The sequence below is a fragment of the Cryptomeria japonica genome, chromosome 3 (genome assembly GCF_030272615.1).
Source record: "Cryptomeria japonica chromosome 3, Sugi_1.0, whole genome shotgun sequence".
NCBI classification, from domain to species: domain Eukaryota; kingdom Viridiplantae; phylum Streptophyta; class Pinopsida; order Cupressales; family Cupressaceae; genus Cryptomeria; species Cryptomeria japonica.
The window spans coordinates 373,904,052-373,920,574 of record NC_081407.1 but is presented as its reverse complement, the minus strand read 5'-3'; positions in this window follow the sequence as shown (position 1 = coordinate 373,920,574).

The following is a 16,523-nucleotide window of genomic DNA, read 5'->3' as shown; positions in this document are numbered from 1 at the left end:
GTTTTGGTTCCCTCTTTCTCTTGGAGTGGACTGATTTGAGTATCTTAGGTCTGAGTGTCTTATTTTGTGTAATATTGCTTATTTTATTTTGGTCAACCCTTAATTAGGTTTTCAATGTATCTCATATTTAAGGTGTGTGAATGGATGAATTGTGATGTGATGAAAAGTGGATTGTGTGAGAAGTGTATGCGAATGATTTACAAGCATATTTGAGTTTGTAGTTGTGTGAAAGTCCATTTGAGAAGAACTTTGAAGGTGATATATTATGTAAGACGGTGTGTTGTGATAGTGAAGATTATCATATATGTTTGCCATGATGTTGGTCTCTTGATCTATTTGTTCAAGGACAATTTAATATTCAGGAGAATCTTTCTCAATTTCAATTCACCTATTTCATTTGGTGATGACTGATAGTGAGTCCTTCGGTAGCAATTTGTATCTTGTTCTAAAGAAGTGATCTTCAGTTGAGCAATTTCTCTTTGTATCTAAGTGCCTAAGGTTGCCCGCCTTAGCTCAACATTTACTTTAGGTGTTGGTGCTCCTTACCAGGTAGCCTAAAATGTTGTGAACATTGTTATTCATATTGTGAGTTAGATTCTCACTGTTGTTTTTCCCTGTTTGGGTTTTCCACGTAAATCTGGTGTTCATTTGTTAATGGTTTCCAGTTTATTTCATTCCTACCAGAACTTTAGAGTATATCAAATGATGTGAAGTCATTGTTTCTTAATGGAGAATCGGAAGAATAAGTGTACATTGAACAACCTGAAGGATTCAGACTGTCAGATAATCCAGACATGGTTTGCAAATTAAATAAGGCATTGTATGGACTTAAACAAGTACCTAGAGTGTGGTATACAAGAATGGACAAATATTTGTTACAACTTAATTTTAGGAAAGGTATTGCAGACAACTGTCTTTATTTTAAAGTTGAAGGCATTAAATTTTTTATTGTTGTTGTCTATGTTGATGATATTATTTTTGGAGGAAGTGATAGTTTGTGCAAAGTGTTTGTAGAAGAAATGCAAAAAGAATTGGAGATGTCTATGTTTGGAGAAATGTCATTTTTCCTTGGGCTTAAAGTTACTTAGTTGGATGATGGAATTTTTATTTCTCAAGCTAAGTATGTTAAAGAGATGTTGAAGAAGTTTGATATGGAGATTTGTAAACCTGTTACTGTCCCTTTAGTTGTTGGATGCAAGTTAGGCAAAGATGATGCATCTCTGAATATTGATCAAAAGAATTACAGATCTGTGATTGGAGGACTATTGTATCTTACCACTTCTAGACCAAATATTATGTAGGTTGTATGTTCTGTTGCAAGATTCCAAGCTAGTCTAAAGTAGACTCATGATCAAGCAATGAAAAGGATCTTTATATTTGAAAGGGACTCAAGATTTTGGCATATGCTACAAGAGAGATGGAGATTTCATGTTGACGGCATATATAGATGTTGATTGGGCCAGAAGTATTGATGACAAAAAGAGTAAAAGTGGTGGAGCATTCTTTTTGGGAGACAAATTGGTTTCATGGATGAGTAAGAAAAAAGAATTTGTATCATTATCTATTGTTGAATCTGAATATATTGATGCAACATCTTGTTGTACTCAATTTTTATGGATGAAGCAAAATCTTAAGGATATTAAATTTGTATATGATGAAGCTATTCCTATTATGTGTGACTATATTAGTTCTATAAACATTTCAAAGAATCTAGTTATGCATTCAAAGACTAAACAGATTTCAATCCGTTATCATTTCTTGAGAGAGAAGGCTGCTAAAAAAGATGCCAGATTGAAATACATTTCTACATTAGAGAAAATAGAAAACATTTTTATGAAGACATTAACGAAGGATAATTTTGAGCATCTCAGATAGAAGTTAGGGTTTATTGCCCCTCCTTCCAACTAGATGTAGTTTTGGTGGTGCATCTTTCCAAGGGGGGATTTAGTGCTTATATTTTTTTCCTAGATTGATATTGTTGCCACTCTCAGGGGGAGAGGTGGTGTGAGTGGTTAGTATGTTTTTTTTAATCTTTATGTATCCTTTGTCATTGTTGTCAAATGGGGAGAGAGTTGTTGTGATATTATGAGAGAGTTGTGAGATTATTGGAGAGAGTAGTTGTGAGGTTATCATTTTTTTCATTGCTATTGTTGATTGTTGGTTTATTGGTGTTGCCATCAATGACAAAGGGGGAGATTGTTGGAGATTAGTTTTAGCATGAGCTTGTATGGTTGTCATTGATGTCAAACCTAGTTATCTAGATGGATATTGGTCAAGATATGCTTTGTCAAACCATTTTTTATCTTGATAGAGTTTTGTCTAGATACTCTTTTGGTGTTGGTTGTGTCATCCTATATTCAAGGTGGTCCAAAATTCTTTTGGTGCCCTCCAGATATTTTGTTACTTGCATTTTAGTTTAGTGGATCATGTTCTTTTGGTCCTGTAGCGTCATAAATTGTACGCACTTGCTAAAGCAGTACAATTTCACACCTAGTTTAGCACCTGCCTTGGAGCAGTTTGCATTTTGCATTGCATTTCCCCTTTAGCACTTAATTAATCAAATTAATTAGGTCTAAGGTCCTATTTCATCATCCTCCACATCATAACGCTGGGCCCTTTCATTAAAGTGTTCCCCTTTTCATTTTATTCCTCCAATACATCATCTAATCAAAAACCCTAATTAGGCCTTCTTTTGAACTTGGGGGCTTGATTTCGGGGGTCAAAACATCTCGAAATCACCTATAACTTCGGGATTCTCTCTAAAATCATCATATCCGACGGCCCTGAAAATTTGGTGAAAAGTTGTCAGGACCATAGCGCCCGGAGTGCACACGGTCCCGGACATTTTCCCCAAAATTTTAGGAGCGTGATCCAATCATAAAATAAAGCTTAACCCCAAGAAATTGGTGGGATATTCAATCTCTAGGTTGGCCAAAAGTTGGAATTAAGACCTAGGATTTCATACATAAGAGCTCTCTTTCTTCATTGGAAAGGATCGAAATTTTGTTTTCAGGACCTTCTATGCAACGAAAGAGCAGATCTTTGAAGACTTCAGCAACACTCAACATCCATCCATCAAGCATCCATCAATTTCATTCATTTAGGGCTTTGAAGGCATTGAAGAGCAATAAGGGATCACCGACTGAAGATTGGCTTGTATCCCCCCCCCTTGGGGTTGGGTATGATTTCATGTTGTTTTCATGTCTTTGCATAAGCTTTCTTACATCATTTGTATTCATGCTTTAGATCACTCTACATCTTGATTTGGAGCATTTACATTGTCATTTACAAGCAATTAGGGTTTACTTTCTAGGTTGCTCTAGTTTGCTTACTTGCATTTTAGATCTTGCACACACACAAGGTCTGCACACACACTACTTTTACAATACAACTTGGCTATTCGTGGAGGTGGAAATGACCAAAGTGGGGGTTTGACTAAGGCAAAACCCTATATAGCCGCCCAAACACCTTTTCAGATATAAGTGTAGATTTCGGGATTCAGACGACGCCGCAAGTTGCAGATCCGAAAGAAGCAGACAGAGACTGAACCATACACCAAGTTTCAGAGCAGAAGACCAGGACAGGGGCGTGGGGTGCCCTGGTCCTGCCAGGATAGGGGCGCTAGGCGCCCTGGTCCCTGGGACAGGGGCGCTGGGCACCCTGGTCCTCCTGACAGACAACAAGTTTTGGCAGTTCCGACAGTTTTCCAGGTTGCAAAGTGGCAGTTTCAGGTGCAGTTTCAGGAACAGAATCAGGACAGTGGCGCCCGCGCCCCCGTCCCAAACATTTTCACTTAGATTTTGACTCCGGGTATGCATCTGCATTCTTGTCTTGTCCTTATGTTTGCAGCTTTCCATTGTTTAAGTTCAATTCTGCAATCTTGTTATTAGTTCATACTTGCATTTTGGGGTTAGGAATTGAACTTGCATAATCTTACCTTTCAATTACAACAAAGGAATAGAAACCCTAATAGGTAGCCCGTGGCTCTCTCTTTCACCAAAAAGAAGTAGCCAATTGTGCAATACCTCTAGGCTCTTTCGTATTCTGTAATGTGTGTCAAAAGGTAGGATTAGGACATGTTAGCCTAGTCTCGCTTTTTCCCCCACACATTTTGGTGAACCCGACGTGAAACAAATTATTTCTTTCTCTCGCATTGCATTTGTTAGATCTAGATCTAGATTTAGTGTGTTTCATTTAAGTTTCATTTTCAAAAAAAAAAAAAAAGAGAAAAAAAGAAAGAGTGTGTTTCTTTGTTTCTTTGCATTGTGTGTCTCAGTTTTATGCAACTTTTATTTCAAAATGTCAGTTTTTTATTTGCGAGATGTTCATATTTATGATGATGTATGCAATTATGCCAATTATGAGTATAGCCAAGATGAATTGGATGAAGCTTTAGATGAGTTTTTGAATCCTAAAGAGGCCAAACCTTCATTTTACCAAAAATTCATAAACCTTGTTACTATGCCATTTCGTTGTGATGAGAAAGATAAGTTGAATGATTCCTCTCAAGGGTACATTCCTATCAACTCTTCCACTGAATCTAGTAACATGGTTGTTTTCAATAATCCCCTCTATGAGGAGATGTCTCCTTTTGAATCAAAAGATAAACCTTTTAATAGATATGATCATGCTTTGTTGGATGATGCTCTTGATGACTTTGTGGCTTTATCGAAATCTCTAAACAAGAACAAGACTTATAAATTAGTTAACATGATAAACCTGAATGAGCATAATAAGCCTCTCTTTGAAGTCCAAGGTGCTTGTCCTTCTGCCACCTTTCAAGTTCCTAAATCACCTCTCCTTACTATCCAAGGGGGGTATGATTCCTTTCTTACTCCAAATAAACCTATCATCACTGTGCAAGGAAGAAAACCTATAAGTCCTTATAGTTATGCCAAGCAATTAACTAGAGAGAGTTATCATGCGGTTGCCCATACTTATCATACTAGAAATAATAGGCAGCCTAATCCTCCTCCGGTTACTCCAGTTTCTCTTCCTAATCCTCAACCAATTCTTCCGCAAGCTCCACGTATTTCACAAGTTCTTAGTAAGGAATATGATCTCATAGAACAACTTAAAGCTACCCCTGCTAAGATATCCCTTTGGGATTTGATTCAAACTTCTTCTGCTCATCACAGAATGTTACAAGATGCTTTGAAAGATTTGAATGTTCCTCCACCGAATACATCTAGTAATATAGTGTCTTTGGTTAACTCTGTGATGAATCCTAAAGCTCATATTGTGTTTACTCAAGATGAGTTGCCCACTAGTGAAATTCAACATCAATATGATCCCTTGATGATTGTGGTTATCATAAATGATACTGCTATAAGACGAACACTAGTAGATAATGGCTCTGGTCTTAATGTGTGTAGCATTAATCTCTTGCATAAGATGAATGTGGATACATCCCTAATTGAGCCTGACTCTCGTCCTATTCGAGGCTTTGATAATGTGGCTAAAACTTCATTAGGTACTATCACCTTACCCATCACAGTGGGGCCTTTACTTTGCCTACTCCTATCCATGTTATGTTGGAAAATCTAACATACAACTTGCTATTAGGGAGACCTTGGATTCATAGTATGCAAGCGGTCCCCTCTACATTGCATAGAAAAGTTAAATTTATTTATAATAATAAGACATATACCTTGATAGGTGATACTAATTTCCAAGCTTGTTTACAAACATCTACTTCCAAAGGGGGTTCTTCTAAGCCTTCCTTGTCTAGTGATGACTCTTTAAACAAGATACCTATCGATGAATCCTCGCTCTCTGATGATCAAAATTCTTTGGATGAGTCTGGAGCTCCTGAAGAAGATTCTTCTCAACTTGAATCTACACATAAGAAGGATTTTGATCCTGAGAAGGTTCTCGCAGAAGACGATTGGGGATCTCTTGATTTTAATCCCACCTTTGTAGGTGAATATAAGGTTCCTTCTAGAGAGCTTAAAGCTGAAAAGAAGGAAGAAGCTAAAAATCAATCAACATTACCTGAGCCTATGAGCAATAACTTCGTGGCCGCTTCTCAGACTCCTCCTCACACTTCTAATTCTGAAGGGTTTGATTCTTTGTCTTATGAAAAACTACCTTCTCTTTCTGAAATGGCTGATCGTTATGGTCATGGTTTTCGTATTCTAGCTAAGCATGGGTATAATGGAAATGGCTGTGGCGCTCACGAACAAGGAATAAAGGTTCCTCTAGAGAATAATCTTTATGATTATGCCTTTGGACTTGGTTATAATCCCTGCAAGCGCACTAAAGCTTCTAGAAGACCATGTATTAGTGTTAATGTTATTTCTACATCTCTACCAATGAGACACCCTGAGTATATTGATCCTTCGTATGCCTGTGCTTTGGATGTTTTTCCTACCGATGATGCTTTAGCTGAGTTTTTAGGAGCATATGATACTCTTCCTCGTTATCATTACAATAGGGGATTCCCTTATTGTTTGAACACTGAAGCCTATTTTGGAAAAGAGACCGATAACGATGAGATTGTGAAAGAATTTCCTCAGTTAAAGGATACTCCTCAACAAAGTAATCTTCTTATAAGCGACACCATTGATGTTAAGATGGATTCTGGCAACAAAGAAAAAGTTATTAAAATTGGAAAATGTCTGGACGAAGAGGAACAAAAACAATATGAAGATTTATTGCGTGAATTCCCTAAGATCTTTGCTTGGACATATTCTGACATGCCTGGTATAGATCTTAAGATTGTCACTCATAATATTGTCTTAGTTCTTGATGCTAAGCCTGTGAAACAAAAGATTCAAAAAATGAATCCTAAGGTGGCTTTGCTTGTTAAGGCTGAGATTGAAAAATTATTGGAGGCTGGATTTATCCGCCCTATTGATTATTCCCCATGGATTTCAAATATTGTCGCTGTGGCTAAATCAGATAATAAAATAAGAATGTGTACTAACTTTCGAGATTTAAATAAAGCTTCTTTGAAAGATGATTTTCCCCTCCCAAACATTGACATGATAGTTGATTCTACAGTAGGACATGCTTTGTTATCCTTCATGGATGGTTTTTCAGGATACAATCAAATTTTCATTAATCCTCAAGATCAATTCAAAACTGCTTTCACCACTCCTTGGGGTACGTTTTGTTGGGTAATGATGCCTTCCGGACTTAAAAATGTCGGCGCAACTTATCAACGAGCGATGACCCTTATCTTTCATGATTACATGCATAAGATTTTAGAAGATTATGTTGATGATGTTTTAGCCAAATCCATTCTCTGCATAGATCACATTAAGATCCTTCGTCAAATCTTTGAAAGGATTCGTAAATATCACATGCGCTCGAATCCTCGAAAATGTGTTTTTGGGGTGGATAGTGGAAAACTCTTAGGATTCATAGTTTCGCATCGTGGGATTGAGGTGGATACTAAGAAAATAGATGCTATTGTCAACATGCCACCTCCTAGAAATGTGTCTCAACTCAAAAGCTTACAAGGAAAGATTCAAGCTATTCGTAGGTTTGTATCTCAACTTGCGGATCGTACTTTTCCTTTTACTCAACTTCTCAAAAAGAATATCACTTTTCAATGGAATGAAGATTGTCAGCAAGCATTTGAAGATTTAAAAGTGTATTTGGCTAATCCTCCTATCCTTCAACCTGCCGAACCTTCTAAACCCTTTCTTCTTTATATAGCTGCTTCCTCTCATGCTCTTGCAGCATTATTGGCACAACATGATAAAGATGGTAAGGAGTGTCCGGTTTATTATATAAGTCGTACCTTACTCGATTATGAGACCCGATATTTTGCTATAGAAAGACAATGCTTGGCCTTGGTGTTTGCGAATCAAAAATTGAGACATTATCTTTTAAATTCAGAAGTCCACATCATGGTAAAGTTTGATCCGTTGAAGCATCTTTTCTCTAAAACTGATTTATCAGGATGCCTAGCTAAGTGGGTTATGATGTAAACTGAATTTGACCTTAAATTTGTTTCACAAAGAGCAATTAAAGGGCAAGCGTTGACCGATCACCTAGTTGAGGCCCCTTCACCTTTCTCCTTCCCTAACCCTGAGTCTTTTCCTGACGACTTCATTCTTTGTACAGAGAAAGATGAAACTTGGGAGTTATACTTTGATGGCTCTAAGTGTCATACGGGATCGGGGGCAGGTGTTGTTCTGATTTCTCCTACAAAGAAGTCCATTCCCTTATCTTATCGTCTCAATTTCCTATGTACCAATAACATTGCTGAGTATGAGGCTCTTATAGCAGGAATAAAGGCAGCCTTAGCTTTGAATATAAAACACATACATATTTTTGGAGATTCTCAACTGATTATAAGACAAGTAACAGGACTGTATCAAGCGAAACAAGACAAATTATCACAATATAAAGACCTTTCTATCTCTTTGTTACAAAAATTTGATTCTTACACGATGGAACCTGTTCCTCGAAAAGATAATCAACATGCGGACGCAATGGCATGTGTGGCTTCTCTGGTATATTTAGAGGACCCTGTGGTTGATCTTAAATTTGTTATTCACAACCTTATTTCTCCAGCTATTGTAGATGATTCTAGCTTGGTGACATGTTGTGACTTTATAGACTCAGATGAATGGTATTCTCATATCGTAAGATACTTGACCGATGGTACCTTTCCTAATTCCGCCAATAGGAATACTAGGGCTAGAATTCGCAAGCTGTCTGCTAGATATATCATTCTTTCTAATATTATTTACCGAAGGGGTTATAACGGTCTTCTCCTTCGTTGTCTTAACAAATCGGAAATCCCTATTGCTCTTGAAGAGGCGCATTCAGGTGCCTGTGGGGGGCATTTTGGAGGCAAATCCTTGGTTCAAAGGTTGCTCCGTATGGGATATTATTGGCAAACTATGCAGCAGGATTCTTTTTCATTTGTTAAGAAATGTCATCAATGTCAACAACACAATAATTTGATTCATGCTCCTGCCCAAGAACTTCGTTCTCATATAGCTTCTTGGCCTTTCTTTGCATGGGGGCTGGATCTTATCTGTAAAATCTCTCCTCCTTCATCTCAAGGACATACTTTCATTATAACCACAACAGATTACTTTACAAAATGGGTAGAAGCTATTCCCCTTCGCTCTACTACTGCTGAAGTGATTTGTCGATTTCTTCTAGAAAACATTATTTCTCGATTTGGGATACCTTCCACTATAATCTCTGATAATGGGACATCATTTAAGAACAAGGACGTGAAGAAATTCCTCGAGAAGTATCATATCAAACATCGATTTTCTACACCATACTATCCTCAATCAAATGGTCAAGCCGAATCATCCAATAAGATAATTGAACAAATTCTTCGTAAAACTGTGAATAAGCATGGTAAGGGTTGGAGTACTCAGCTAATCTATGCTCTTTGGGCCTACCGAATGAGTGTACGAATTGCTACCGGAACTACCCCTTATAATCTTGTTTATGGTGCTGATGCTATTATGCCTTTAGAATTAGAGATTCCATCACTTAGAGTTTCTCTCAAAGGTATAGTAGATGATGACGCTTATAGAGAACAAAGACTTCAATAGCTTGAGATGCTTGATGAATAGCGTATAAATGCTCTTGAGCATATTCAAGTGTATCACAAAACTCTACAACGAAGCTATAATGATAAGGTTATTCAACGTTCCTTCTCAGTGGGTGACTTAGTTCTCTATGAGAATCAACGCAATGTGAATGCCTTACCTAAAGAAAAGGGAAAATTTAGTCCTAATTGGCTTGGACCGTATATCGTTATTGAAGATTATGGATCAGGTGCTTATAAAATAGCGGGTGTAGACGGTACGTCTCTTAAAGACCCTATAAACGCTATGCACTTGCGTAGATACTATGCTTAATTCCTCATTCCTTATCATTCATCTATTTCCTTTCTCACTTCTTCAAAATTGGATAATATGTTAGCATATCTTTGTTAGAGAAAATAGAATTAAATGATGTTTTGTTTAATCTATATTGCTTCATTCCTGACAAGCGTGTTTCTTTACTTTATGGTTTGTCTTGAATTCATTTATGTAAATTGCAAAAGATTTACATTTTTCATTATGTTGGCATATTATACAATGTCTTTATGTGTTAAGTTGAATCGTGTCATGTTGTGTTTAAATTCAAATTAAATCACATTAGTTATATGATTCTTAGGCTTAACACATATTTTCTTCCCTATCATCAATGTAGTACTTGATCAAATATTTTAATTAAGTCACACATGTATCAATTTAATCATGGAGCATTGAGAAATCAATCACATGGAAATTAAATTTAGAACATACATATACATCTACCAAATGTATTTACTTTAATCAAAACACACATTGTTTTAGGAATTAAAGATAACACGTTTGAGACAAAGAAGCATGTATATATATATGTGGATCAATATACAAAGGTAGGTCACTATGCATCCAAAATGTGACCTACCCTACATCATAAGATCATCTCCTATCCCTAGGGCTGGTGGCTGGAGAGTGACGACTAGATGCTCCCTCCTGATTCGGCCGTGCAGGTGGACCCATAGGGGTATACCATGATATAGATCATGAATGATTCTGAGAGGAACTCCTACGATCCCTATCCATAAGGATCGCGTGATACGAGGTAGCCTCGGCCTGAGCTGCTGCTAGATCACGTTGTGCCCACTGAAGGTCCTCTAATAGAGCTCGCTCTCTCTCCCTCCATATCTCTACCTGTACTCAAAATGGGGAAAACAAATCATCATGTTGACCCGCGTTCCCTTGAGGTCTATAAGCAACCTGTGAGGAACTAGGGATCTGCGCTATCGTGGAGATATCTATCACTGCTTGCTGGATCAGAGAACGCCACTTCAGCACATTAGCTGTAGCAGTAGAACAAATCGTGTATTAGTAACATTTTATATCATCAAAATATCAATCAATTAATATAAACCTACTATACCTGGATCTCCCTCACGCCAGTAGGGATCGTGATATGGTAGCACCTGTGACTGGGAACTACTAGGCTCCCCACGCTCGAATGATCTGTGCGCAATGGGTACAGGTCTCCGTATCGCCTCGTGTTCCCCCTTTTGGGGAATAACGGGAGGATCTAAGGCTATGGTATCATCTCCTAAATGATGGGGAGCTACATCTGACTCCTCCTCATCATCTCTATCCTCCTCCTCCTCCTCGTCATCCTCATCCTCATCCGCATCCTCGTTCTCCTCATCATCATCTCTATCTGTGTCATCTTCCTCTCCTTCCTCCTCCTCGGCACTAGGCTGATCTCCTATGGGTGGATCAGGCCCTCCTGCCTCCTCATGACCCTCTCCCTCCTTTGGCTCCTCCGATCTGGATCCCTGATCCTCATCTCGGTCTCCATGTCTCCATGGACCTGGATGGCCTATCGAGTGATCTGGTGGAAAGATAGGCCCCGAGTATGTCCTCACAAACCATGAGAGATACCTGCGCTGTGCTCTGGGGTCTACAGCATAGTCAGTGACCACATCCTGGTCGAACCCCTCTATATCTGTGATCTCGATATCATCTATCGTAGGTCTCGCTACTGCTCTGGGTCTGGGAAGGACTCGTGAGTGTCGAGTGTAGATGGGTACATCGGCTGGAACACACTGCTCTAGCCCAAACTGCCTCTGTACTCGGTCAAAGTAGAATGGGACTATGATATGTGGATATCACCCTCTCAGTAGGCGGTTCCTCTGTAAGCATGCTAACTGTCTCTCCATCCCATCCCATCCCATCTGTGCATCCACAGATATGGTCTCCATACAGTCACCTCAGTTGTCAATCTGTCAAATGTCACTCTCTAATATAGTAGATCTCCAAATCTCCACTCGCTGGTAAGTGGATAAGAAAATACCCTAGGTCGCTCGCTAGCCGCACTCATCAGATAGCCGACAGGCCTGGTGCATGTAAAGTGCTCAAATATCCACACCTACAGAAGTGTGCATGTCATCAAGTTGCAACCCTGTCCGAAAACATACTCCTCGAGGTCATGGTAGAGATGTGCAAGCATACTCCGACCCCAGGTGTATACTCTCCTATGTCTCTCCATAGCCCCGATGCACCATGTGAGACCCCCATGCATGTGTGTACCTCACCCATTAGGGCAGACAGCTAGTGCAATGATGGCTATCATAAGATGTCTCATGAGGGGCACCTCTCCTATAGGATGTAAGAGCCAGTTGACCATGATGTGACCTCTTGTCTCACTCGGCATGACTCTCCCTATGCAGTATACCTGCTCCCTCTGATGATCCTCTGCTGACTAATCGGTCGCATATGTCACGGTAGTCCTCTGATCGGTAGGCAAAGAATGCGATACACATCCTCAAGTGTCACCGTCATCTCCCCTACTGGAAGCTGGAATGTGCATGTGTCAGGATCCCATCGCTCCATGAGTGCCATCAGCATCGCAGGATGAAATCGAATGGCCGGCATAAGAATCATAGACCACAAACCTACTATAGACAATGTATCTCTCTCTGCCTGAGTCAGCCGGGGAATCTGATCTCGCAAACTACGAAGAATCTACCCCGCCGTGTGCTCTCTCATGTATGGGAGACCCTGCAATACAAAAACATCAGTGTAATCAGTAATCAATCATCAAAATCATCTATGCCAAATATGCAAACTGACGAACATCGAAAGTTGACCCCCGCCAAGTCCTGATTGGGACCATGGCTCCCTGAGGGGACCATGGCACCCCACAGGGACCATGGCGCCCTGAAAGGACCATGGCGCCCTAAAGGGACCATGGTGCCCCACAAGGACCATGGCACCCTGAAAGGACCATGGCACCCTGGGTGGGACCTAGGGTCAGATTCCAGGGCCCGCATTCGATCACAAAAAATCAGAGTCAACAGAAATGCAGAAAGTCAAAGTTCAGTCAACTCACCTCGTCCAGTGGCTCATCGTCGATCACGGCCTGTTGCATGATCTCAATCCTCACGGGATGCTCTGGTCATCGTGAAGGCATGATGATGGCTATGTGGGCTCCGCTGCAATGAACAATACTCAGAATCAACAAAGTGACAAATGCAATAGTCACTTTCAAGGTATATACTTTCATTCCTTTACCTTTACTTTCAAAACCCTAATTTTCCCTAAATCACTCATTTCATCATAACTTGAGTTTGGGAGATGCGATTTTCGAACCGTTTGTTGTGTGGGAATCGTATTTTCGTACCCTTACTCCCTTGATGTTCCAAAATGTGCTCTGATGAAGCCTTTGTAGTGAACATCTCTCATCAATAATCGTTCACACAATTTGTTGTAAGTAAACATGCTACCCTGTTTCACCTCCCTAATAAGCAAGCCGAAACAGGGGGGACATATAGCTACTCACAAATTTCATCACTTTCCTTAGTAAGCATTAGGTGATTTTGTGATCTAACGTGTGTTTTGTAGGGTGCGGTTCCTAACTGTGTACTGCAGATACCGCTGGGGGCTTCGTTCGACGAACTTATGGATATATCCTTTTTCAAATAATGTTTACTTTCCTGTACTTTAGCTTGCATATGCACGTAGTACTCATATGACCGCTAAAGTGGGGGATAAATGTAGCGTCATAAATTGTACGCACTTGCTAAAGCAGTACAATTTCACACCTAGTTTAGCACCCGCCTTGGTGCAGTTTGCATTTTGCATTGCATTTCCCCTTTAGCACTTAATTAATCAAATTAATTAGGTCTAAGGTCCTATTTCATTGTCCTCCACATCATAAAGTTGGGCCCTTTCATTAAAGTGTGCCCCTTTTCATTTTATTCCTCCAATACATAATCTAATCAAAAACCCTAATTAGGCCTTCTTTTGAACTTGGGGGCTTGATTTGGGGGGTCAAAACATCTCAAAATCACCTGTAACTTCAGGATTCTCTCTAAAATAATCATACCCGACGGCCCTGAAAATTTGGTGAAAAGTTACCAGGACCATGGCGCCCGGAGTACACACGGTCCCGGACATTTTTCCCAAAATTTTAGGAGCGCGATCCAATCATGAAATAAAGCTTAACCCCAAGAAATTGGCGGGATATTCAATCTCTAGGTCGGCCAAAAGTTGGAATTAAGACCTAGGATTTCATACATAAGAGTTCTCTTTCTTCATTGGAAAGGATCAGAATTTTGTTTTCAGGACCTTCTATGCAACGAAAGAGCAGATCTTTGAAGACTTCAACAACACTCAACATCCATCCATCAAGCATCCATCAATTTCATTCATTTAGGGCTTTGAAGGCATTGAAGAGCAATAAGGGATCACCGACTGAAGATTGGCTTGTATCCCCCCCCCTTGGGGTTGGGTATGATTTCATGTTGTTTTCATGTCTTTGCATAAGCTTTCTTACATCATTTGTATTCATGCTTTAGATCACTCTACATCTTGGTTTGGAGCATTTATATTATCATTTACAAGCAATTAGGGTTTACTTTCTAGGTTTCTCTAGTTTGCTTACTTGCATTTTAGATCTTGCACACACACAAGGTCTGCACACACACTACTTTTACAATACAACTTGGCTATTCGTGGAGGTGGAAATGACCAAAGCGGGGGTTTGACTAAGGCAAAACCCTATATAGCCGCCCAAACACCTTTTCAGATATAAGTGCAGATTTCGGGATTTAGACAACGCCGCAAGTTGCAGAACCGAAAGAAGCAGACAGAGACTGAACCATACACCAAGTTTCAGAGCAGAAGACTAGGACAGGGGTGTGGGGTGCCTTGGTCCCTGGGACAGGGGTGCTGGGCGCCCTGGTCCTCCTGACAGACAACAAGTTTTGGCAGTTCTGACAGTTTTCCAGGTTGCAAAGTGGCAGTTTCAGGTGCAGTTTTAGGAACAGAATCAAGATAGTGGCGCCCGCGCCCCCGTCCCAAACATTTTCACTCAGATTTTGACTCTGGGTACGCATCTGCATTCTTGTCTTGTCCTTATGTTTGCAGCTTTCCATTGTTTAAGTTCAATTCTGCAATCTTGTTATTAGTTCATACTTGCATTTTGGGGTTAGGAATTGAACTTGCATAATATTACCTTTCAATTACAACAAAGGAATAGAAACCCTAATAGGTAGCCCGTGGCTCTCTCTTTCACCAAAAAGAAGTAGCCAATTGTGCGATACCTCTAGGCTCTTTCGTATTCCATAATGTGTGTCAAAAGGTAGGATTAGGACATGTTAGCCTAGTCTCGCTTTTTCCCCCACACAGGTCCATATGGATATTGGCTTGGATATGCTTTGTTGGACCTTGGTTACTTGGATAGAGTTTGATTTGAATACTCTTTTGGTGTTGGTTGTGTCATCCTATATTCAGGGTGATTCGAAATTCCTTTGGTGCCCTCCAGATATGTTGTTAATTGATTTTTTGTTTAGTGGATCATGTTCTGTTGGTTCAGATATGTGTTGGAAGATGTGTTGAGATGATTATTTGGGTCTCACTTTGGTTTGTGGAGATCTGCATGGAGTATTTTGTATCGAAAGTGGCTATATAGATGATCGATTAATTATATATACATGTTATGCTTTATAAGATCTTTTGGAATATGTGCTAGCATGTTCCATTTGTCAGATTGTTCATGGGATGATGTATTATGATATGTTTTGGTTCTCTCTTTCTCCTGGAGTGGACCAATCAAATATTTTTGGTGTGGCTTATTTTGTGTAATATTTCTTATTTTGTTTTGGTCAACCCTTGATTAGGATTTCAATGTTGTATCTCATATATAAGATGTGAAAAAGGATTAATTGAGCATGGATGAGAAGTGAATTGTGTGAGAAGTGTATGTGAATGATTTGCAAACATATTTGAGTTTGTGGTGATGTCAAAGTTCGTTTGGAAAGATCTTTGAAGCTAATATATTTTGTTAGATGTAGTGTTGTGACAGTGGAGATTATCAGAGATATTTTCCATGTTATTGGTTGATTGATTATTGTTCAAGGACAATTTCATGATCAAGAGAATCCTTCTCATTTTTTAGTTCAACTATTTCATTCGTTGTTGATTGACAATGAGTCATTCGGCAACATTTTGTATCTTGTCCTAAAGAAGTGTTCTTCAACTACACAAGTCATTTTTATATCGTTCCTAAGGTAGTGCACCTTAATTCTACAAGTCCTTCAAGTGTTGGTGCTCCTTGTCTATAAGCTTGAAATGTTGTAACATTGGTATTCATATTGTGAATTAGATTCTCACCATGGTTTTTCCATGTTTGAGTTTTCCACGGAAATCTGGTGTCCATCTGTTTCTATTTGATGTGTTGAAAGTGTTGATATTAAATAAGTTAATTCATAATTATTTTTGAAGTTTCAAACCGATTCACCCCCCTCTCAGTTCAACTGGGTGTTCAACAAATTTCCTTTGGGAAAAGTTTCAAAAGATCTTTGAATCTCCTTTTCAACTCTATATCCACCTCAACTTATCAAATATGTATGGGAATTTTAATGAGATCAAAAATTTTCATAAAAAGACATGTCTAGAAAACACATCTTAGATTCTACCTCAAAACTAGCTATTATTGAGTTTCTAGATATTGGTAAGCCATCCCCTCATACTATT